Source organism: Haliotis rufescens, unplaced genomic scaffold (genome assembly GCF_023055435.1).
Source record: "Haliotis rufescens isolate VD_foot unplaced genomic scaffold, xgHalRufe1.0.p SCAF_124, whole genome shotgun sequence".
Taxonomy (NCBI): Eukaryota; Metazoa; Mollusca; class Gastropoda; order Lepetellida; family Haliotidae; genus Haliotis; species Haliotis rufescens.
The window spans coordinates 202,094-228,020 of NW_025963807.1; the positions used below are offsets into that span (position 1 = coordinate 202,094).

General features: G+C 38.5%; 1 protein-coding gene across 6 annotated transcripts in view; it reads right to left on the reverse strand.

Annotated features, from left to right (window-relative positions):
* The window catches only part of LOC124125318 (ubiquitin domain-containing protein UBFD1-like), a 257,619-nt gene that overhangs the window by 21,356 nt on the left and 210,336 nt on the right, over positions 1-25,927 (reverse strand). Inside the window, exon 7 of one of the 6 annotated variants that reach the window (XR_007220282.1) lies at positions 13,303-13,402. The exons of the other annotated variants lie outside the window; for them this stretch is intronic. The gene's annotated coding sequence lies outside the window, so the exon portion shown is untranslated. The remainder of the gene's footprint in view (positions 1-13,302; positions 13,403-25,927) is intronic. 6 annotated transcript variants of the gene reach the window in all.

The following is a 25,927-nucleotide window of genomic DNA, read 5'->3' on the forward strand; positions in this document are numbered from 1 at the left end:
TAGGGAGAAACGTACTAGCCAAGGCTGTGTATAGTTGTAATATAGAAGACCCTATCGTTTTAGTCATGGTAGCTCCCAGTCTAGACTCGTAACGAGCGTACAGTTTTTTAATCTCTTCGTCGGTCATGTTATCAATTTTTTCGATTGTATAATTTTCCCCCAAATATTGGGAACATTTTCCACCGGCTACCAAAGCCGCGAGTCTTTCTCTATGTTTATCTAAAGATTTATCTACATCAGGCTCAGATTCTTTGAGCATTTGTTCGATGAGTTCGTCGCATTCCATAATGTAATACCTAAGGAGATATTTAAGTCTAACATAATGGAATATAACATATTCAATACAGCCAGAAATAATAAACTATTGAGAAAGAATGAGGATTTCAAACCACATTATTACATAACAGCCGCTAATGTTCAATTTACTATATTTTGCTATATTTACTATATTTTTGTTATATTTTGCTAAGCAGTTGCTATATTTGCTAAGCAGTTGCTATATTTTGCTAAGCAATTGCATAAGCAGCTGGTTGATTAGTTTTTAATACGAGTTTACAATGCTTCATTCAAGCTAACAGTTTTCTGACTTTATCTCGTTCGAGCTTGGTATAAATAACATCATTTTCGCGTAAACATTCCTCGAATGAATTTCGGTCTTTGCAATGAAACAGGGCTACCCATTTGGTCTGCTCTCTCAGATCTTTCAGGACAGAAATGTATTTTTGAGTAAGTACCCAAACACTATGCAGAGTGCCGACCGGAGAATGCTAAATATGAAAGCATATCTTTCTTTTTGGTAAGTTCTATTATGAAAAGGGTTGATTCTCCTTTGTATTTTTCATGACATACTCGTAAACAGTCTTGTAAACGATCGCCTGGATCAACTCTGTGTAAACCATCGTCATTCATCACCCAATCTCTCGATAAGTATGTTTTATTAACGTTTATAGTCGGGCACAGAATAATAATATGGTCGAAAACGTCCTGATAATGACTTTCTAAAATATCTAGAATAAAAGCTGTTTTTCCACAACCCGTTTGCCCGCATATGATAGCGCAGTGCGGTTCTTTAGGTAAAAGATTATTAATAGATTGCTTGCACGTATCTTCCATTCTGTATATTAAGTTGCGCGTCCATAATAACATACAAATATATATTTAATTTACCATTGGATTCCTGGAGCTTTGTTATCTGCATAGTAACACCCTCGCTGGCATTTTCTATTCCACTACCATGTAGATGCTCATCGTCCGTGGTTCGCATGTTGAGCCATAGTGCGTACTTCGTGGTGATACACCCATCGATACACCTGAGAGACAGATCTTTTGGGCTTCGTTTTATAGAAGGGATTTTTTTAATCTCATCCCATTGTTGATACACTAGCATTCCTTGACTATATAGTTGGTTAGGCACGCCCTCGATAGTCAATTCTACTTTTGTAATCTTGGGATTGTAGAACTTCTCGGTATTTCTTTTAAAATGCTTCAGAAGGGTCCTCGAACAACATTAAAATACCCTTTAACGATCTCGTGGGGATGTTAAGATTGATATTCCACGTCGTATCTTTTTTGTTCCTAGTGGTCTTTTGATGTCGAAGCACTTGATCGTACAAAATAGCTAAACTTCCGGTATACTGGTTACGAATTTGTTTGGCTAATTCGGGATCTGTTATCATATCATACTCCAGTGAGATATTTTCAGTAGAATAGCTACTAGGATCTTCAGTAGCTTTGATTACTATGCTGTTGTCATTAAAAGTGAGTTCGTATTCTAACCTATCACCTAGGGATGCTTGATAGAAGGGCATGTGGGAATCTAGTAATTCAAAGTCGAGCGGAATATAGAATCGGTTACCTAATGCATCAGGAACAGCGAGATCTTTTACAATGGTATTATCACCATTATCAGCACCCACACGCAGTCTCAATGTGTTCTGATTACTAATACCCTGGTACTGTAAGTTTTCCCGCTCTTTATCCGTTCTCCAGAGATCCATGTAACAGAAATATACATCGCTATCGTCAATAGACTACTCACGAGAAAAACTTTCTGTGAAGACTACTAAAATTCTTCGGACTGTGCGTGATGAACTTGGTACTATAGATAATTTGGAAGAAAGCTCGAAGGTGGCCTCGGATGGACTCAGAGAAATCTTGGATACTTACTACGATAATTCCACGGTCAGTGTAGCATCCTCGGAGTTCAGTATTAGGGAATTACGAGGTCTTGACAAGGCAATGCAAACAATGCGGGGAGAACTCATCAATAATATAGCCAAGCTATCCGAACTCGACAAGCACATAGCTTATGAGAAAACAAAACTTGAACAGGCGGGTGATGAATTCAGTAGACGCCGTGTTGCAGAAAGATCGGCCCACCTTGAGGCTGCTTCCAGTAATAGAAAGGCCCTTCGTTCCGAAATCAGTCGAATTGGAGAAACTATCGATCAAGTCCTCAACGATGATACTACACTGGCCGTTACAATTAAAACATTGTTCAGAGAACAGGGAATAACCATTGCCAGTATTTTAACCGGTAGCACGGGAGGTGGCTCACCGTCTCTTGATGGGGGTGGTGTAAAAGAGTGGATAAAAAAGTATTTAAAGGCATTAGGAGAAGCACTGGGAAAGCCTGCTGGGTAAGCCGAGTCTGCACTTCCAGGTATAATAGGATGTATTGTTTCCTGGCTCTTGAATTTATTAGCTAAGACCACCATTTGGATTAGTCAAAACTTGTGTGCACTTATCATAGCAATTACAGGGCTGTTGTATGTATCCGCTAAAGACTATTTAACCAAATCAGTTCGCTAAGAACTATTTAACCAAATCATGAGTAAACCAGCCGCGACTCCACCTACTAAAAGCGCTGTTTTTTCATCGATATGTTATTGATTTTTAACTGCAATAAGGGGTGGCACTTGTGGTTGTGCGTTAGTAGATAGTCTGTGGCTTGACTATTCCCGTTTCGCCTGTGTTTGTTTGCGCTATCAATTCGGTGTTAATATCTGAATTTATACCTGGTTTTTGTTGATCGGTACCAATAACAATTTTATTATTATAACCGACCACTTGACCGATCTTAAGTTCCATATTACTTGGAGACATGTATAGTCCCGGCGCATAAACATAGTCTACTTTGGATTGAGCGTACTGTAATACATCTTGATAACGCTTTATAGAAGATGATATGTCAACTGGTGAATTAATAGCATCCTCTATGTTAGCGACAAACTGTTTTTGCGCATCGAGCGCCGTCCCAGAACCAATAATGGACGTTCGTGTTTGCGATTGTGCACCAAGAATTGCCCATACATAAGTTCTTATTGATTCATTAACTCTACAACTCCTGGGTTAGTAAAATTATTTACTGTTTTATCATTAAGAAATTCATTCCAAGCGTTTGCGGTATCGTTCAGTTGTACAAATTTTGTAACAATATAAATTAAACCACTCTTAAAACTCATAATATCCCCTCTCCAATAGTTACTCGAAAGTTCCCAGCCGTGATACCAATTATGCGTTTTTAAATAAAGATCATGTATTCTTACATAAAGTTTGTTTGTCTGTAACAACCTAAATGGATTGAATGGTTTTTGGTGAATTTCTTTAACTAAATCATCACTTTCTTCTTTAACAGTTATTTGTCCATTGTACGGAACACCTAGACCATGGTTAAGTCCTTTAAAACGCCAATCTTTACTTGTAGAAATACCAAATTCCTGACAAATACGTTCGAATGCCCAACTATTGTACGGATTATTTGATGCATTCCATGCTCGATCCTGCGGTAATGGGGCACTAATTTCTTTAAGTACACGTCTAATCTGATAGTACACGTGAAACGATAAAACAGACTTATTTAGTTCAAATCTTGGGGCATAAAGAGATACACCACATCCTGTTGTGGTACACCATATGGCAAAGTTTAACTGGTTTTGCCAAAATTGCATTGGATTGTGGAACAAATCGTCCACCATTTTATCGCTAGTTGCCGTGACCCTGTATTTTTCAAAGATATCAGGGAATTTAACAAAAAAATTAGCACCAGAGGCACTTACTAAAATCGACTGATTAGTAATGTAAGTTGATTTCATATTTAAGTTATGATATAGTATCTTTGTATATTTAATATGTATGTTACACTCCCAGGAATAACAAATGGTCAGTCAGTCTATTGAATTGCTTCATACTATCGATAACTTGGATGGACAACTTGAAGTCGCTCTATGCGATGTAACGTATTACCCATGGTGGACCAATATAAGTGCTGCTAGAGGTAATAATGATATGCGATGAGGTGGTGTGACCTCCACTCTCATTGTTATACCTGATGGTTATTACAGCGTATGCTCCCTCAATGATGAAATTTTTAAGCCTAATGGAATTAGTCTCACACAAAATGAGTCGAATGGGATGCTGATTATAAGCGCTGGAGAAAAGAAAGTAATTATTTATTGGAACTTATCAAATACACTTGGATTTTTAAGAGAAGGAGAAGAAAGAGTATCAATAGTAATACAACCCAACGAAACCGTGCATGGAGTTAAATTACCCGATTTAGTTTCCTATAAAGAGTTGTGCATCGATCTTGATCAGATAAGCACGACAGATAATATTCAACTAGAAAGTCCTTCTACTCTGTTGAGAGCTATTCCAGTCAAAGATGAAAAATATAATAGCGGTAGAACAGAATCTTTCTCAACATTACAATATAAAAAATTAAAGCGGAGTATTATTTCTGATCTCAAAATTTCTGTATAAGATGTAAAACATCAACCTGTGCATATAGGATGCTTGAGTGTAACACCAGGGTTCGCCCTGACGCAGAAAACCTGCGTATTTGACGCATAAATAATTGAAAATACGCTAAAAATATTTACTACTGCGTCAGTGTTGACGCAATGAAACAGCCATTACAATTAGTAAACTGAGACCTTTCCGTTTGTCAGAAAGAAAAAACAGTGATCCCTAGTTACAACGCTACCTTCGGAGTCCAAATAATTGATGAGCGTTATAGATGATCAGCGGTTAACTCTTTCAACACCGTAGGCCGGTTTTCGGCCAAGAAACATGAGTCCCCAGACACCGTAAGCGGGTTAACCGGCCAAGCCGTAGTCACATCAAAATAGTATATATTTTTATGGACCTACCTGTAATATCATTCATTTATTAAATCTATCACATTTCACAATGTCTGAAATACGTATTCCATTTCAATTTATAATTTTTTATCGATAAATTAAATAAATATTCACTATTTCCCCGCGATGTTGTTGAAAATAAAATTCTCGGACACACATTTCGACAACGGGTCCACATCGAACATGTCAAAGAGCAAAATAAAGGCGTGTTAAACAAATCTTTAAATATATTATACAAAGTAATAAATAAAATCAACAAAAATATATCTAAAAGTCATCAAGCTTACATCTAAGCTATTATTTCCATCAGCTTTCGTCGCCTTGAATTCTCGGCTCGGACACGATGTTTAATGCAAAAATATATGCTTGAAAAGTCTTTGTCACAGCTCGTAACCTAGCACGATACATTCACGAAGTTCCATATTTTTAATATGTATCGTGATTTCCTGCTTAAAACGTTCAGAATAACGATTTAACAAAAACCTTTCGCCAACTTCTGAAATTTATCAAACACGAGCTTGGTATCACAGCTGTAATTTGATTGGCTGCCTTAGGTCACGTGCTCAAAATTGACCAATCGTGAAACTTGTAGCAGATTTCGGCAAGAAAGCGTCATTGGAAATCAATTTTATTCCAATGAAATCACTTGTTATAACTACGAAAAAAACCAGCCGATGTTACGAGCGTGTAGATAAAGGAATAAGCTTTCTAGCGATGTTTCATTTGCCATTCTTCGACGAACGTGTTATTCATACGAAGCCTCGAAAACGGGGGTATTTCTTCTTGTTACTGAGCGGACAGCCGCTGTTATCGGGAAATGGGTATAATTCTTTTTAAAATGATTTTCCAATTACGTAAACAATGAAAATAAAACAGAAATAGGTGAGTGGATTTTATGAAATCTTATATTTGCCGAAAATCGTCAAGTTTTCGCTTCCTTGGTCCTTAATCTGGATGTTAACAACGTATTAGCTTACATTTTTTTATTTACAACGAACTTAATTAAGTTGTAAATGCATTATTTTATATAATGTGAAAAACATAACTTTCATATTTATAAACCATAGGATCAGACCTTTCAAATGGTGTATAACATGTAGTGGCAAATATATTTTACAAGCAGGTATTTTCTTTGATAAATGTTGGCTTCATCTATCACACAAGAGTCTCTGGGAACTCGGTGTCCCAGCAGTAAACACTTCTGTTTGACTGGTGTTGAAAGAGTTAACAAAGGTCGAGTCGCAGGTGGTAGACGACCAACACAACAGTATACATGCTCTGCCTAGTACCTATCACGATCTACGTTGCACTTTTCACAGTTTCCAAAAAGATTAGAATAGAAGTTATTTATGATTCATAGTGTAAAAAAAGATTTATCGAGTATTAGGCCCAATATACTTGACTTTGTGAATCAAAGATATTTATGTTACAGTTAAAATAATGAAGAATATAAAAAGTTAAAATCTTACCTTGTTTATGTTTACTTAATTTTTCATCCTGATAGCGAGATTCTGAGATTAGTTAATATGACTCCCAAAAATTGATGAATGACTCCTAATCTGAAAAGTTGGAGGTCATAATGACTCCCAATTTTTAATGTCTAGGGCAAACCCTGTAACACTCAATATTATAAATATTGGTTGATTCATCAGGCCCTGGAACGCATAACCTTAGACAATGTAATACAATTGCGCTTTCCGATCTAGGAGACACAGAAGGATTCGGTAAACCCAGCATCAATGGCAAGTTATACGCTTTACACTTACAAGATAATGTATACAAGCGGAAAGAAGTTGCATTCACAGGTAATCTAGGAGATTTAAGTGATGTTGACGTTAGTAGACTCCATAAAAACACTTCGTACAATCTTACTCACAACGATGATAATAAATGGACTATGGTCGAAGTAAAAATCGAGTGGCTACTGAATATCGTCATTACCCCACCATATGTGATGATGGGTAAGGGACATCAATAAACTAAGATAATGAATAGTGGAATCGTACTCGGGGCTTATATCCCATCAAAACGAAAAAGTGTGTTAGTCTCTCCCCTGCCAGAAAACCCAGGTCATATGTTATATAGTCGTCCAGCAGTAAAAAATGTTAGTTTAAATTTGGTTACTGAATTCAATGATATAAAAGATAACTTGAGTGCAATACCTTATCTTTCTACGCTTATTATTGAAGTCTTGTTCGGAGATGCACCGGAAGATGCCTTCGAAATATTACCAGGTCTATTGATTAAATGGCTAAAGAAACACCAACATCAACGTTGCATTATTATTCATATTGGAGCATCACCCGTTGCAACCCTTGAGGGGGTCCAAATTATTAAAAGTGACAGCATTTCTCTTACTAAGATATTCATGCCGCATAATATACATTTGATAACGTTGATGTATACTCTCAAAACATTTAAGCAAGACCAATTAAAGACTATTATATAATATAATAATATACATTATGGGTTTATATCCGGCGCTTGATGAGGCATCTGAAAAGTTGGATACTGTTGATGGATTTCGATTACATCAAATAAGCGACATAAAACATCGAATTGATAAGGAGAGGGAGTTTAGACTTGGATTGTATAAAAAGTATCGTAGAGCTGTTAATGCTCTCGATGGAGTTGACATCGCGCTTGTAACGGCTAGCATGGGACTCGGTGTAGCCGGTGTTGGTTTATTATCAACTATAATCACTGCGCCTATCGTACTTGGTATGGAAATAGCGGCCGGAGTCTCAGGACTGGCAGGAATAGCGAGAAAATTCATTTCTCGTAAATTGCAAAAGAAAGCATTAAAACATGATAATATTCGGATACTCACCGAAGCAAAGTTGAACAGCATTGAGGATCATATTATCATAGCTGATTGTAAGATATCCGAGGATGAGTTTCGTTTAGTGCTGTCAGAACTCACCAAATACAACGCAATGAAGCAGGAGATTCGATCCAATTCTCATAAGACCAGTAGTATTAGCGAAGATGAGAAAAAAAAGTTAAAAGAACAAGGGAGACAACAAGTGCGTCAATTATTCTGTGCCAAAACCAAAGAACTAGTTGGAGATTGAAAATAGATTGCTTCCTATCATTGGATCATATTTAAATGAATGCTTACATTAGTAAAAATATTGATGATTCTTTTAATATGATATCATGACGATTGTTAAATCTCATCATTTTGACATAAAAAATTCCCTCTGTATTGGTGGTATAGGTATATGAATCTGGCTCTAGTGGAAGTGAGCCAGAACCCCCATCATCTATATTACTAACGACAAGTCTACATTCTACACAAAGATCTCTGGGCTTGGCTCAGAGTGGCTTCTGGAGTCCGTATATATCGAGTAAAACAATCTAAACTCCAATGGCCCATAGTCTTAATGAGGTGGTCTTCTATGCGCCGTAGTAACTGCACCATTTTTGAAAGAATGTCCAGAGTACTCTTTGGAATCAAGACCTGCCCTAGCTATGGCTATATGCTCAGCCAGTACAGGAAAGAAGCTCTAGCTGCTGATGGGAGCAAGGTTGCATTTGACAAACAACGGATCTGAAGGCTTGGCTCGGCACTGTGTGCGAATGTGATGAAGTCTCTTCAAGCAAGTATATGGACAAATAACAGTACTGTTGCCAAACAGGGAAAAGGGTACTCCTTTCCGGAAGGGATCGGTCTTAGAAGCTTTCAGCATGAGGACACATTTTCTCTTATAATGATCAAATTCAATGTCGCTCATACTAATATGAACTTGGTGATCGAACATAGTAGAGCAGGTGAATTCTCCACATCAAAGAAAGCCAAAGAAGGCTGTCACACACATGCATTCCATCACAAAGTCATCATAAGGTCCGAAAATACCTGCACGTAGTTGGTATACGATCTTACTTAATAAAGGATAAGTGATAGGAAGGCGTGCCTGCTAGATATGTTTTGTGTCATGTTTCAGTTGCAGCACGCCAAAACATTGAGCGATGAAATACTGAAGACAGCTCTTGTTAACTGGGGGCAATATGAATCTTGATAGGGTGCAGGAAAGACCAAACTTCAGGAGGAAGTTCATGTAGCAGTTAAAGCCAGTATTGTAGGCAGACCTGGTACCTTGGCTGATGGCTGCTGACCACAGGTGATTGAGGTAGTAGGTCCACATGACCTAGGAGCTGGGTGGGCACTGATGTGGTGATACGTCTGCTTGTGGAACCAGGGTTTGAAATCTCTTGAACTTGTCATGGAAAAGAGAAATGCCATTCCAGCTTGTGAGGATCTTGTTCCACATGGTGAGATTGGTCCGACATTCCTTTGATGAGCTGACGTGATGGTGCAACTTAGTCACTGTTGTGGAGAGTTGGATGAGGTATGACACAAATGACCTCCCTGGCAGAATAACACGGCAAGCATAATTCAAATGTTCCAATAGTGACAACAGTTCTCTCTTGGTACCCTTTCTTTTTCAAAGATCTTAGGGCTTGATCGGCATTGAAAGGCACGTCTGGTATAGATATAATACTCATCAAGATCACTTGAATCCAAAATATGACCAACAGGTAGGGTTAAACGGAATTTGCTTGAAGGCATCTGTGATGTCTGCTTTACACATTTTGGCCCCCTGCCCTAGGGTTTTAATACTGTGTATGGCATGGTCAATAGTCACATATTAGAGAGAGCATGTCTCTTTATCGATAAGTTCATTGATACTAGGGACTGACTCGCTGTCATGAGGTGCTAATAGGTCCAGAATGAGTCTCTTCTTTTTTTAATATTTCCCTTCAGCGACACCTAGAGGACTGACTCTATGGTGGTGTACCAAAAGGGTCCAATCACATAACCCCTTGTGACTTCTGTTTCCACTGCCTTAGTGACGACATCTGGGGCCTTGCGTGCTGACAGGTTGTTTCTACATTCAACAGTGTCTTGGGGCAAAGAATTTAGCAAGGGGAAAAAAAAACATCCTCTAAGCCGTGAATCAGAAAATTTACGAAGTTCCTGTCTGGATGAGAAGAAAGTTCAAGTTGCAAGTTTGTAACATTGATTGGTTGTAATGGATATTGGGACGTCGCTGGGGCTGGTAGTCAGTTCTTGTCTTTCTTGCTACTGCTGTGGCCGTGGCATTTGGTTTGTCCATGTGAAGTGCCTTGACACTTCCTACAAACGTGTAAGAATCGGCAGTTGTGTCGGGTACATCCAATTTGTTACATACTTCTCGTCCCTGATTCATAACACGTGGACGGCCCCTTGAGTAGGTCTGATGATTGTTGATTGATCTGTTGTTGTTATGAGTCCAAGGTCTTATAAGTGGTCATCTGTTGGGGTCTGCCACATTGGGACACAATTCTGAGTTGTGGGTAATGCTATGGCAAACATTACAAGCACGAGATCGGAGGCCAGATGAAACTCTTGTCCACAGTCTCTGATCGGGTATGTCCCACCTAATGCCGGTGCCTTCCTCAGAAAAGGCTGCCACTCTTGCCATGAACAACCTGTGGTAATCATAGTGGGCTGTCCCACCATACTGAGTGGCCAAATCAATCACTGTCTGTTCATGGCTGTCAAGTTGACTTGTTTCTCTGCATTGCCAGCACAGTATATGATGTACATTCTATATTTTTGTTTGTGCAGTGATAACATATATTTTCTAAATTTCCCCATGTTCCTAGCTTCACGACGTTCCCAGTGCCATGTCCTGCCATAAATATATTTGCTCAATATCCACTTACGTATACATATCACTTATTCTCCATAGTAATTCCCAGCTTACTTCCAACTCCCCTCATGTAAAAAATACTCTGTATCATGTTACATTGAACCTATCCCACAATGCACCATTTTATCCTCTTCTCATGCCCAGAACTATGACGTCACAATGTTTTCTTATATTAACCCCAACAGCCTTGATATCGTTTACCTATTTCTGTCATTGTTTATACCAGCTGCAGCGATACCCTCCGTCCATCCTCTGTCTCCACCCTTGGGCTATTTGGTTTCATATATTTATTTAAGCATAAGGGCTTCACAAGTCATGTTTTTCATCATACCTGCAGCTATGTCTTTTTATGTAGCAACCGAGGGGCTGGCCTTCACAAGTCATTCCACACCCTGCATATTGCATAGGAATGTCTTGTTGCCCCCAAAGTACCTTTCTTCCAAATTTACAGTCCAGGGCCGGCACGGTCTCAGGACTTGTTCATTACCCGCAGGGTAACTAGCATTCATTCAATCAGGTCGGCACGACCCTTACCTTTTCATTCATACCCGCAGGGTATGTCTTTTTTTATGTAGCAACCGAGTAGCCCCTAATATATTGCCAATGTTATTAATAGATATTGTCATGAATCCTATTGTTTTGTTGTTACTGCACAAATCTTTGTACATTCCAAATGCCTTGATGCCTTGAGAAAAATCCTGTGAATTGTCTCTCTGTAGTGGCACATCACTGTCTTGATCTTGACTGACTGGAGCTGGTTGAGAGATCCTAGCGGTGGTGACCGTGTTGTTGGTTCCTGTCATCACCCTCAGATTTCATTGTAGAGCTGCCTTAATGTCCGTCTGGACCAGGAAGTGGGCAAATTGACACCCATGTCTGTCAGACGTTGTCGAATATCAGTTGCTGTCAAATATGGGGAGCTTCCTGTGAGAGGAAGCTGGGCTAGATGCTTTGCCACCATCGTTGCCATTGTTGTTTTCATTCAGGTCAGAGGTCGTATCCTGCTTAACCCTTCATGTTGATTGAGATCTGGCTTTAGATCGTAGTCTGTCAGCCATTGTTACCAAGGCCGTAGTTAACTTTTTTTGACAGGGTGGCATATATTTGTACAATTATCACTTGTCCCCAACTTGTATTTTCATGATTCAAATAAAACTGTTTTCTATAAAAAATCCAGGGGGGGGGGGGGGGGGCAACTGCCCGACTGGCTACGGCAATGAAAAGCTTTCTTATTCATTGCTGTTCTTGGAGCTATTAAATGGGTTTCAGCCAGAGTGACTTAATTTACAAACCGATCAATGTGTTTTGTGTGAAAAGTAGTCTTTCAATTTGAACATGTTAAAATGATTTTAATATATTTGGGGGAATGAAATCCTTACAACAGATACTTGATTCTCTGTTCAACTTCAAGAAGTCTCCACTGAGATATGACAAGCAGACTGCAGTTCACAAACCGGATTGAAAGCCCTGCCGCTATTTCTCAAGAGGTCCATCAAATGAGATGGCTTAGTTTCCATCAGCTTTGGGTGGCAGAATGCTTGACTTGCTATTACAGTGATGGATGCAAATTCCAAGGGCTTGAAGAAGAGGATGGGTGAAGTCTTCTTCATTTACACAACATATGCACTCATGGACATCTTGCAGTCCATCATGAAGCCATAACTCTCAAGCGCAAAGACGTTAAAATTGTATCTTTCAGGTTGTGTTTAGAAACAACTGAATTAGTCACAACTGATTTAAGTGAAATACCTGAATTTCGAGGAAACACACATGTAATTGAAAATAACTTAATCTTTCTCTCCTTCACTTTGCTTTTTGTATATTCATAAAGGATTCTGATGTTTAATTACATTGTCAAAGATGAATCTGTTAATGATGAATTTGCAACAAAAAATTTTTTTTAGTTGTAAGTAAGTGCAGGCAAAATAATCAAAAGGTTATTACTATTTACACACAAAAAATATTGCGCTTATCAGGCAGAGTTGAAAGATTATTTCTACAATTAATCATGCCTTCAATATTGTAAACAATTAAGTAATTGAAATCTGTTTAATTCTTTTCAAATGTAATTAAAAGTTTATGAGTAAGTTTCCTTCTCACCAGAAGAATTTTATGCTAACATTATTTTGTGATTTCTTTAGGTTTCCAGACAAACAACTCATGACCAGTATGCGTGTGTTGTGCCTGAGACTATTGGTAGAGGAGAAACTGAGTGAGTGGGAGAATGATTCTCTCAAGTGTTATTGGATCATTTTGGGTTCTCAAGGAGTGAAATGTACAAGGATTCCTCCACAGCTGATGCACAAAACTGCTGTAAATTATCCAATGGTATACAAAGAAGCTTCCAGAGAAGAATGGAGTAAGTCGAAAATACATGACTACCATGAAACTCTACATCACTTCTGTGTGGTTAACACGATCACAAAAGACATGGCAGAAGTATCACTGGCTGAATTCCTTACCTCGAAGTATGCTCTATGGCTGGACAAATGAACCATAGGTGATGACAAACTACACGGCAGTGGTCGGAGAATAGAGAAAGCAAGTGAGGTAGTCACAATGCTGAAAACAAAGAAGCCTGAAATGGCTATTAAGAAACAAACCTCACTGTGCTATCATCTGTTGTCAAACAGGTTGTGGAAAAACAGCTACAAGGCCATTATTTAAAACATTTCACACATACAGTAAACAACGTTTATAACGAACACGCTTATAACAAACTGTCGGATATAACGAACTGTTTCTTGGTGCCGTCCCTTTTCTATATAGATGTTGTACATATGCTTATAACGAACTACGGTTATAACGAATTACAATTAGTGGTCCCTTTGAGTTCGTTATAACCGTAGTTTACTGTATTATTTTGCTGTGCCCAACTATAAACGTAAATAACATATACCTATCAAGGGATTGGGTAATGAAGGATCTTGAGGTGGACAAAGTTAATCCAGGTGAACGTTTCCAAGACTGTCTATGAGTGGGCCATGACAAATTCAAAGGAGAACCAACCCATTTTATTATAGACGACTGCAGTGCGAGTAAAGAACTTACCAAAAAGAAAGATATGCTTTCTTATTTAGCATTCTCGGGTCGACATATGGAACATAGTGTTTGGGTGCTTACTCCAAAATACTACTCAGTCCTGAAAGATCTCAACTGTTTCATTGCAAGGATTCATCTAAAAAACTAACCAACAGCTGCTTATGCAATTACTAAGCAAAATGTAGCAAACTGCTTTGCAAAACGTAGCAACTGATCAGCAAAAAATAGCAAACTACTAAGCAAAATGTAGCAACTGTTTAGCCAAATGTAGGTACTGCTAAGCAAAAGGTAGTAACTGCTTAGGAAAATGTTGCAAACTGCTTAGCAAATTGAACACTTACAACCATTTGTGTACACAATAAATACTATTTCTTTTCAAATCTGGTTGTATTCGATGTTTCACATTTTATTATTTTAGACTTAAATATCAGCTAGTGTATTACATGAAAAAGATGAAATGCGATGAACTTCCTGAACAACTGCTCTGAGATGAGTCCAGTACAGAACCTATAGTGGATAAATCAATAGAACAACATAGAGAAAATCTTTGAAAGGCATTTGAAGAGAATTTATGGATGTCAACTTCTTTATTATGACGAACACAATGTTTCGGAGTGTATACTTATTCCTTCATCAGGTGAATAAATGCTATTAGGCAGAGAACATATATATACATATATATATATATATATATATATATGTGCCTGTATATAGAGTAAGACATGCGGCTTGTGCAGGTGGTGGGAGATGTACCCAATACTTAGGGGAAAATTGTACCACTGAAACAATTGATAAGATGCCCAATGAAGAAATGAAAAAACTATTTGCATGATATGAGTTGAGACTAGGAGTACAATGATTAAAACAATAGGTTCAGCTATGTTACAACTATAGACTATGTTTCTTTCTATCCCGCCAGAAAATCATCTGTATCTACCGTATATTGCTGTGTATAAGGCGACCCCACGTATAAGACGACTCCCCTGTACACGCCTTCAAAATCAACCCCAAATCCTATACTCCGTGTATAAGGCGACCTGGAATGAAGCACATCACAAGTGCGCACACAAACCTTATATATGCAATAAAAATATGTTTATCTTGCATTGTTTTTTTCTACAATGATAGGTCGCGTGTGTAACTCCAGCACACGTCGCCATTTTGTGTTTACACGGTACGACACCAAATTGGTGCCCGTAAAATAAAATTCATTTATGAAGTAATAACATATAAGAGACAATGGTGAGTAATTTAATCGCCAATTAACTATGTTGTAACTAACTAGGCTTATGTTTGCTTCACATTCAGCGTGTTTATTCCACAATCACCTGTACACTCCGTCTCCAACACTTGTTAATACAACTGTAAAAACAGAGGGAATTGATTTCAGCTTCACCGGTTATCACATGTTACGTCACATGTGCAATATGCAAATGCTTACTGGTACTTCCGGCTCTCTACTCACGGATGTTGATTGTTTTACCGTGTCAGGTGGTTTGACAATCTGCATGGAGGCAAGGGTCATTTCAACTTTATTTGCAGAAATTATTAAACTTTACGCAAGGAAAAGAGATACAAATCATGGCAACAATGCAGTTTACTGGGCGCAGCCCGAGCTCTACCATCCGCTCAATTACCGCGCTATAGTGCCACCGCTGTCTCGTTATACCGTTACCGTGCCTCACGCTCTGGTGACTCTCGCTTCACGATCCAACACCCGTTTTCGGTCTTAGGGAAACTTACACATCTTTACAATCAAACACCCGTTCTCGGTCTTAGGGAAACTTACACATCTTTACGATCAAACACCCGTTCTAGGTCTTAGGGAAACTTACACAACTTTACGATCCAACACCCGTTTTTTGGTCTTAGGGAAACTTACACGTCTTTACGATCCAACACCCGTTTTCGGTCTTAGGGAAACTTACACGTCTTTACGATCCAAAACCCCTTTTCGGTCATTAGGGTCAGTGGGTTTGGGCAAGGGTTAGCCATAAATTCTTACCTTTTCAAGCGTTAATCCAGTTAATCCCATTGGTCGGTCATGTTGACATAAACAATTGCGGGTGTGGTTTCAAGAAAAGATGAATTGGAGAGCGGGCAGTGACGTCACACGCATGCGCAATTCATTGTTTACTGAATTACGCATGCATGTCAGTGGGGATTCTAATGACCTGTTAAACGAGCACTGATTACATGTGATAGCGCCTGTGGTCCAGTGGTAGAGCGTAGGCTAATTAACGCATTAATTAGCAGAGCCGGTGAGCCGGCGAAGCGCGTTCGAGCCCCCACAGCGCTAATTGGATCTGAAAAAGTGCGCCCGGTAAAGTGCACTACTCCCCAAATCATGTTTATGTATGGAAATAGTTATTGGAACAGTTATTTAGGACGAAATGCGAAGTTTTTTTGTCAAATGCTGGGCTGGCTATCGGACGCCGGTTGACATCGCCAGTGGAAATAAATGTGAGATCTCCGACTCTGTGTATAAGACGACCCCCTTTCTTAACCCCCTCATTTTAGGTACGAAAAACTCGCCTTATACACAGCGATATACGGTACGTGAAACTCGTGAGGAAGACCCATTTGTTCGACATGCTTTAAGTGTAATAAGCAGTCGGCTTTACCACAGATATGGAATGTTCATAGCACCATTTACTGGCACTATAATATTGTCAATTTAAACATAAGTGCCCACCTAATAATAATGAAAGCAGAAACACAAGTGGATGCAGAAGCACCATAAGTTGTGAGAGTGGAGAGAGTGACTAAGTGACTTAGGGTGGACCCTAAGAAAGAAGCAGGGGGTAAAAAAGGGGCTGCTGCTATTATGACAAAACTGTTACTAGTTACACAGTGAATGCAATTCAAATACTGAACATATTTCAAATACTGAATGGGTTACAAAATGGGCCCCATGAGCTGCACTAGATGCTTTTGCAGCAGTATGGAGAGAAAACACCACCAGCAGTCCAAGAAGAAACAAATCCCAAGATAAAACCCAATGCTATGTTATAAAGGAAAATTACAGATGGCAAATGTGGTAAATGCAGCACATCATTCAGTGGTTGCCAGTGCCTAAGCTATAGGCTATGCTCAGATCAGTAAACTGATTACTAAAGAACCAGCACCTAAGCAAGATTTTAATGGCTATGATATTAGTATGATTGTCCTAGATGTAGGTCTAGCTATGGCTACTGAAGATATGCTAATCAAGACATAATGAAGTAATAAAACATTTGAATGTCATCAGTTACAATGATCGTCGGTGGTGCTATTGTTAGTACTCTAGCCTTTTCATGGAGTAATTTTTATTCTCTACAATGAGAATATCAAACGCAAGAGAATTGACAGAAGAACGTAAAAGGCATGATAAGGCTTTAGAACAACTTGAAACTGCCCAGTCTGACTGTACTCGGACAAGAACCCAGAGGCTTGATTTTATAAATGAAGAGCTTTGCAGGCAAAATCATTCAATTTAAACTGTTAATGATGTTGAAACTGCTATGAATGAATACTATCCTATTTACGGGAAGCCACCTGACCCAATTGGCCACGCTATCTCAGTTTCATACACCATCAGAGGGTCAGTAAGGTTGTGACTACTGTCTAAAATCAGTAGTCAATAATTACAACAATGATGACTCATGGGCAGATACAGCTTTTTTGAAAAGGGGGGGTGCACAATTCAGATCTATTTATTGTCTTTGGTGGTAATTTATACAGAACCCCCGCACCCCCCCCTCTGTATCCGCCCATGTGACTGTCGTTCAAAACATGAAATCTTTACTAAATCCTCAGCCACAAAAGACTACTCAGTCTAACTGGCATTACAATGACAACATTAAAAACATGTACATCAGGGTTTCAGATGGCCATCAGTCATCGGCCGATAAAATTTCAATTTGACAGATGGTTTGTTTAAGTAGTCAGACTTTTGACAGATAGAAATACTGAGCAAAGCATCGCAAGCTTTTATAAATGATTAAAAAATAAATGGTAAGGGTTATTCCTACTTACATGTTAGTGACCAATGAAATGTTCTCATAAAGTTTTATGTCATTCTGAGTATGTACAGTATAAATATTGTCCTGTTTTTGATCAGTGTTTTAAGCACCATGCTTTTATTATTGTTCATGACACGATGATATTATATGTTGTATTAATGTCTTCTGTTGGCAATGCTGTCTTGTTTTTTCAATAAAAGGTAAGCAAGTACACGGTAAGGTTTTTTAAAATATGCTTTAACATGGGGAAAGGGTCAGACATTGAACGCTTGTGACAGTTGTCATTGTAATTGGGGGATGGGGTGAATTTTTAGGTAGTATTGCCCCCAGACCTGGCTGATAGCTAGGTGGGAGGAAGCTATGCCCAATTTTTTAAAAGTACTCATTTAACTTTGAATTTTTACTGCAGTAACCCACACTGACAGATGGACAGTATTTGCCTTAATTTTTAAACATGCTGCTTGAACAAATACATTTTGCAGCTTTTATATGGTTTTATTTTTAAAGGCGTCACGTTTGCTACATGCCCCGCAATACTGACTTATTGACTTTTGCCATTGACTTATTACGTTTCCAGGATTCCAAGTCACTGACTTATATACACCCTTTTGTGTCAAAATCACTATATATGACATCACAATCAAGAGTGAGTGAGCGAGTATGGTTTTACGCCGCTTTACGCAATATTCCAGCAACACGGCGGGGAACACCAGAAATGGGCCTCACACATTGTACCCATGTTGGTAATCGAACCCAGGTCTTCGGCGTTACGAGCGAACAGTTTAACCATTAGGCTACCCGGCCGCCCTCACAATCAAGAAGAACATAGTTACATACCATAACTAAATTAACATGATCATACATTCTACACTGTGTCAGATGGAACAAACTGTCTGTTACAAAGGGGCATAACTCGCGTAGCCCCAGCTGAAATGCGCACCATGGTATACCATGGTCACCAAGGTTTACAATGGAATACCATGGTATTGTAACCTTAGGTTCCGGGTACTTTACCCTTCTACCTATGGTCACTTCTACCTATCAACTACTCCTTGGTTCTAGGGATGATGTAGCTCTCTTGAAAATCACAAGTCCGATGGTTTGCTCCAGCCTCTTTTTATTTATGATAGAATTAATCATAAATATGTATACGTGGTCCTCAGATTAGTTCTTGTTGTTGCCTGATATAAATACAACACATACCTATATGATGGTTGAAGAGCCTGATGGTTTTTCTGATGAACGTTACCTCTACTTCTTTTCTGACTCGGGATCCCAAAACCACAGTGAACCTTTCTGTTCAGCTGTCTCCTCCCGACTCCCCGCACCACTCTCGGACAACTCCCTAAATACTATCCATGATAATTTTTGCTCCTCACCCCGAAATAGTATTTGACGTCATGTGAAAATGAGTCCTAACGCTCACCTCCATATGAACCCCAATTTCCGTTCCAATCAGTTCTTCTATCAAGCCCTTCTAAACCAAACCTTCAGCTAATTTCCTAACTCATTGGTCAACCGATAAACTCTTAATAACATACTCATAATTCAACCTCTTTATGACAAAAATCCAACACTCTGTCAGACTGGAAAGCGTCTTAAAGATGCTTAATCATGTTAATCAGACATTCCAATCAAGCAGTAGTAGTGAGAAATATTCGATCATTTCAAGACAGACAGTTTGTTCCATCCATTCATTTCCCCTCTGATACTTATATTGCAAGACCAGATTCTGCTAATTTCATTGTACTAATGAAAATGTTATCTCTATCACTCAATTTAGTAAAACTACATTTAAGTAAATATAAAAACCCTTTTCCAAAATACCCTGGTTATAGTATTACCATGGTATCACATGGTAAACTATGCTAAACCGTGGTCACTTTTATTTCTTACCATGGCACACCATGGTCACTTGAGACCATGGTCAATAGAAACCATAGTAGACCATGGTCATTGAAGATTTTACCATGGTAGACCATGGTCATCTAAGACAAATCCATGGTAGACCATGGTCATCTTTAACAAAACCATGGTAGACCATGGTCATCTCAACAAAACGATGGTAGGCCATGGTCATCTATATAAGACATGGCCATGGTAGACCATGGTTATTTCAAACTGTGATAAAAAAAAATGAAAATTGACCCCCTCTTTCATAATTTTGAATTTCATTTATGAATAACAAATAATGGTTACATCAAATGAAAAGTAATACTATTATATCAATAGCATTGGTAAGAAGCATTAAAACATTAAGTGGCAGATGAAATTAATTTTTCACCAGGAATTAATGTTTTCTTTCATAAATGTTCATTACACATATCACACACATCCTTCTTCTTGATTTTTGTGTGCATAGAGCAATCCTAGAGTTGAACACCTCACTCGGGAACACGTAAGAAAGAATAAGTGCGATTTTGTTTTCATTGGGGCCACCATTTGGTCTGCAAATTTGGACGAATATGATTTAAACTTTTGCTGCAAGCTATAAGAATTCAAACAATGATGTTCTATTCTGCAGTTACCCATAATATTGAAAGACTTTTAATGAAAAGTATAAGGAAACCATGTCATCGAAAAAAGGCACAATTTCATCACTTGATTGATGTGACTGTGGAGATTCACAACAAAATGTTGAACAATTAATGAGTTACGCTTGAAAAAAAATCCTACACACATCTGAAACTACCGTTAGAGCTGCCCGCCCCTAAGTTTGCTTTTTTTGCTTATTGCTTGCTATTTATTACAAAAAAGAAGTTGATAGAAAATTTTGTGTACTGCCAAACAAGATCGATATTTATCTATATCAATAGCCGAGAGATTCAAGGATAAGACTTACCTTCAATTAACAGCTGATTAACCAGTTAGTGTTTTGCCAGCTTGTGCCGTTTTGATTATGCATACTATTTGAAAACAAAGTGAAACTGTGGACGATTCTTTGGGTACTTCGTCAATATAGGATCACGTTATTAAACTTTTTTCCACTCAGTGTTTCATCATCTGTGAAACGTTTTCCCTTCAAAAATGACTTCATGGTTGGAAAGAGGTGGAAGTCAGATGGTGCAAGGTCAGGAGAGTAAGGAGGATGTGGAAGGATTTCATAGCCACAGGACCGCGCTTCTGTCTGGGCAACATGAGAGTTGTGTACTGGAGCATTGTCTTTCCGCAGCAGTGAAGCATAAAAAAGCTCCTGTAATTGTTGTACCCTTTGCCAAGAAATCCATCATCACTACTCCGTGCTGGTCCCAAAACACCGTGAGAATGAACTTGCCTGCAGAGGGTTGGACACGTGCCTTCTTTGGGGGTGGTGATTCCACATGCTTCCATTGCATCGACTGAACTTTAGTCTCAGGATCATAGTGATGGACCTATGTTTCTTCCTGTGTGATAAGTCTGTCAAAAAAGTTTGCCTGTTTTTTTGGGCACATGTCCAAAAGATCCTTTGAGCAATTGACTCGTTCCTGCTTTTGGAAAGGTGTGAGCAACCTGGGAATCCATCGTGCAGACACCTTATGCATGTTCAAATTGTCATGGATGATTTTTTCCACAGACCCTACACTGATCTTGACATCTTGTGCTAACTGGCGAACAGTTATACGTCGGTCTGCCAAAATGGCGGTCTCCACTTGATGGATAGTGTCCTCATCAATGGGTTAATGGGGGCAACCAGGAATGGCAGCTGTTTCCACAGATGTCTGACCACACTTGAACTGGCGGTGCCAGTGTTTAACAACGTCATATGATGGGGCATCTTCCCCATAAGTTGCTTTCATTTCATTTAAAGTTTCTTTTGGTGTGCGACCTTTCAAATATAAAAACCTAATCACTGCTCGGTATTCTACTGGCTCCATTGTCACACCCTACTCGATCATAACACCTGTAAAAGTAGTAAGATTAATAGTTCGGTGCTGCAAATTCAGACATAACACATAGATACATGTATCATTACACATGTGAAATTTCAACCAAATATGATAACCCTAAGTGGGTCAGGGGAAATCTTTAATGAACACCCCTCGTAGCTCCATATTTTGAAAACATTTCAGTGTCACTTCCCTTTCTTCACGTGCTGTATGACTGTATGAAGAGGTCACGTCGATTTAGACCAATGAAATCTATATGCCCGGGAATAATTTGCATGAAGCTATAGTCTGGGAGTTAATTTAAAGTACCGACGTTTACTACAATATCTGAAAAACTATTGGACCTACTCCAGTCAAAGTTGGTATGAGATTATTAAACAGTCATACATAACTGGATATTACGTTTGCAGGAATAAAAAATCTGTCTATTTAGCTATCACAATATTTCATCAACAACCAGACCTGTTCGTCAAGGGTTTAACGAGAATTCATTGTAACAGCCATCTGCATAATGCTACCCCTGCGTCACAGGGCCATATGACACAGTTGAACCAATCAACTCAACTCGAAAGGTTGCACGGGAATCACACAAATACGGTGTTAGCGTTGGGCGTCTCAAGCAGTTATTCAATAATATTTATCCAATTATTTTTGCATTCTTTTTCAGGTCAGTGTTATTGACTTGAATGTATCATTCCTTGCCACATTATTATATTTCATGCATCATGTTATTAGGTGTAATATATCATATGTAATTATTCATTTGGACAAATCATAGCTTTATGGTTTCGAAGAAAATATTTTAATATTTTCGTACATGATTCGAGACTTTGAGGGCTGTTTTGGGTGAAAGAGAATCAAATTCTGAGCCAAGGATTGCACAAAGTGGACAAGATCCGATTACGACATGTACTACAAAGCACGAACCAGAAATTTGTAGATGATTCCTAGAAATTCTTTGATAAACAATTTTTTTCTCACGAATCCCATGAACTACAAGAATGTTTGGGAATCAAATAAGATATATTTAAGATTCTTAAGAAATTATTAAGAATGTGTACGAATATGTAAGAATTCATATCCGTGGTAATTCGGGTTATTACATGTCGTAGTGAAACAGGGGTATATGTATTACACTATTCTTGGTCCCACGAAATGCCCTCGTCATCAGATTCGGAGTCTGTGCTGTCACAACAAAAGGGTGGACAGTATCTGGTCGGATACAGTCTTGTTTCCAATACTCTTCCTCAACTTTGATAACATGTTGGACACAGTTTGCCCAACGTACATCTGTAATTTCTCCGATCCCTTTCAAGACAATCTGCTTGACTTCGGCAAGCTTGAAGGTCTTATTTTGCTGTGCGACCATATTTTTCAAATCACCCCAGATTAGTTCGATGGGATTCAAGTCACAATGGTAAGGAGGAAGTCTAAGCACTTCGTGACCGTGTTCTCTCAACATGTTGTCAATCAAATAAGAGGGCGGGGGTTTGTTCTGAAGAACCAGTTGGTAGTAGTCAGTTTTTTTGGCTTTCGTGGGCCGAGCAATGAGGTTGTTGTCCAACCACTGACATATCTCACTTTTGGTGGAATTTGAGGCTGGACGACAGTTAATAGGATCTCGACAACTGTGATAGGGAGCATTGTCCATAACCACCAAGGATTTATCAGGCAGTGCTAAGAGGAGCTGCTCCTCAACATACACAGTGAAAACCTGACTATTCATCTCAGTATGGTAGTCTCTGCCATGTGTAGATCTGGATCTGAACACTAGATCACACCCAGGGAGGAAACCTCTGTGGGAGCCTGCATGAAGGACAATCAGGCACTCCCCTTTACCAGGGAGGATCTTGCGCTGTGGCTCTGGTATCTGGGTGAGACCATTGGTAAGCCGCTGTGTGGCAGGCGTTAACCCAGGTTTCGTCCAAATAGACAGGCTCATAGCCTTCTTCTCGGTTTTTTTTAATAGTGCGCAAATAATTGATACGCAAATGATTGATATCTGGTCGTTCACAAATTGCTAGTTTCGACTCTTTCGTCTTTTTGTACTGATATCCAAATTTGGAAAGGAGTTTACAAATGGTCCATTTGGAAATATCTAAGTCATGCTCTGTAAGGAGAATTTGTGTTTGCTTTCGTGTTGAAATAAATTCATTTTCTCGTGTTAACAGTTGAATCACGTCCCTGACAACTTTCTTATCAAAGGAATCTAGATGCGAGTGTCTTCCGGACACGACCGATGCCATTGCTGCCATTCGTCACGTAGGCCTGTGTTAGCGTGCATCGTGAGTCAGGAGCGCGAAATTTGTCCTGCTTCACTGTCTTCTCTTTGCCAACTGTTTACAGCAATTCAGGCGAAGAATATCCCAAAAGTATTTGTGGCGATTGATTTTGAAGATAATCCAACGATGGAGGTGTCAAAAAGTTCTATCGTATCGTATGTGAAAGGAATATGCTATCGTGCAAGACGAACTCAAGTCGATTTCCATGGAAATATGTTTAGCTGGAGCGGTAAGTAAATAACATGAAGAAACTATGATTGAAATTTGATGTTTTGATTACCGGAATACGCACATATGAACATAGGTGAAAAGATACTATATATGTATTTTAAATTGGACTGGATTCTATGTTGCCTAGTTTTCATTTCGACAATGCATTTCTCGCAATGTTATAAGAAGCATTCTACAGTAATTCATGATTGAGCGTTATGTTGAGATTATTATATATATATAATTTCTTGCACAATGTAGAGTTAACACCTCCAATACCAAACCATACTTTGGCATTGACTTTGCATTATGGCATTGAAATTTGGAGGTAAGTTACCGGAGAGGTCAGCTTGAAAAGTATCAGTTTGTTTGGCTTGGATCACCTTCAGAACGTGATATATTTTTGAGAACATAAAAAGGGAGTTAATTGCTACCGGCACGTTTATGGTAAGTTCACTTCCCTTTTCTCATGTTAGGTTTCAGTTTAACTGCTAGCATGTGTGCCAATATTGTTCGCCATTGATTGTTAGCAGTGGGTACAGTTACTATAAGATACGAGTTTTTAAAAATTTTGATATGCTAATTATAATACAGACTTTTAAATGTAAACATGATGAATGCATCTAATTGCAGAATATATTTAATTATGAATAAAGAGTAAAGATTAAAGGACATTTTAAAAACATATTTTTAATGTATATTTAGCCTCATTTTGTTATTTGATAGGCAGCACACATCAGGTATTAGAGATATACAATGAAAACCTATTGTGAAAAAAATATTTGTATTTATCATATTAATTTTATTATCAAATGTTCAATATTGATAGGACAATCTATATTTGATTTCTGTCCGCTGTACAATAGCAGTAGATAACTAATTTCGACTTATTATTTTACATTCTTTTAAAATCAATTAAAAAGAAAGTAAATTAGAGTTTGATATTACCTTTTGAGTTATTTACATTCATCATATTCAAAGGAAATTTTGATATTTAATATATATTGTACTTATTATAGTGCTAACAAGGGACAGCAAAGCGAAGCTATGTGTGAACTGTGTACTACCCAATCTGTGGAAGACAGCAACAGCCTTTACCTAACAAGGGATGATTTGGAGCCACTGTCTAATCAGAGTAAGTTTCTGAGTTATAGTTATTGCAATCTCATTAAAATCAAATCTTAGTTCTCGCTTTCACTGAACAAAGATCTGAGAACATCCCATTACGGGTCACGTCAGACCGACCTTGCACGAATTTTGATTGACCAATGGAAGGACTGACAAGAAGTCGATATTAGCCAATCAGAAAACAGCTTTCTTGTGCTTGACACCATTAATTTCAAATTGGCGACTACGCTTCAAAACATATTTTGACAAATTCTCGATTAAAAATTTGAAACCTAAACAAAAGATCATTCTGGAATGGCAATTATATGGTCTAGATTGCATGGATGCAGTCGTTAAACCTGTAACTATTGTTCGGAATACCCCAAGTTAAAGTTTTCGAGGTTGCATGATAAGAAATCACATTCCGACTGTCACTTTCATGTTTTGCTAAGTGACTCTGATTGGTTGGATGAAAGGTGGTTCTGACATGACCCCTAATGGGATGTCCTCAGATCTTTATTTAGCAGTCATATTTCAAATCATTACCATGACTACTGGCAGGTAAGTTTCATGTGG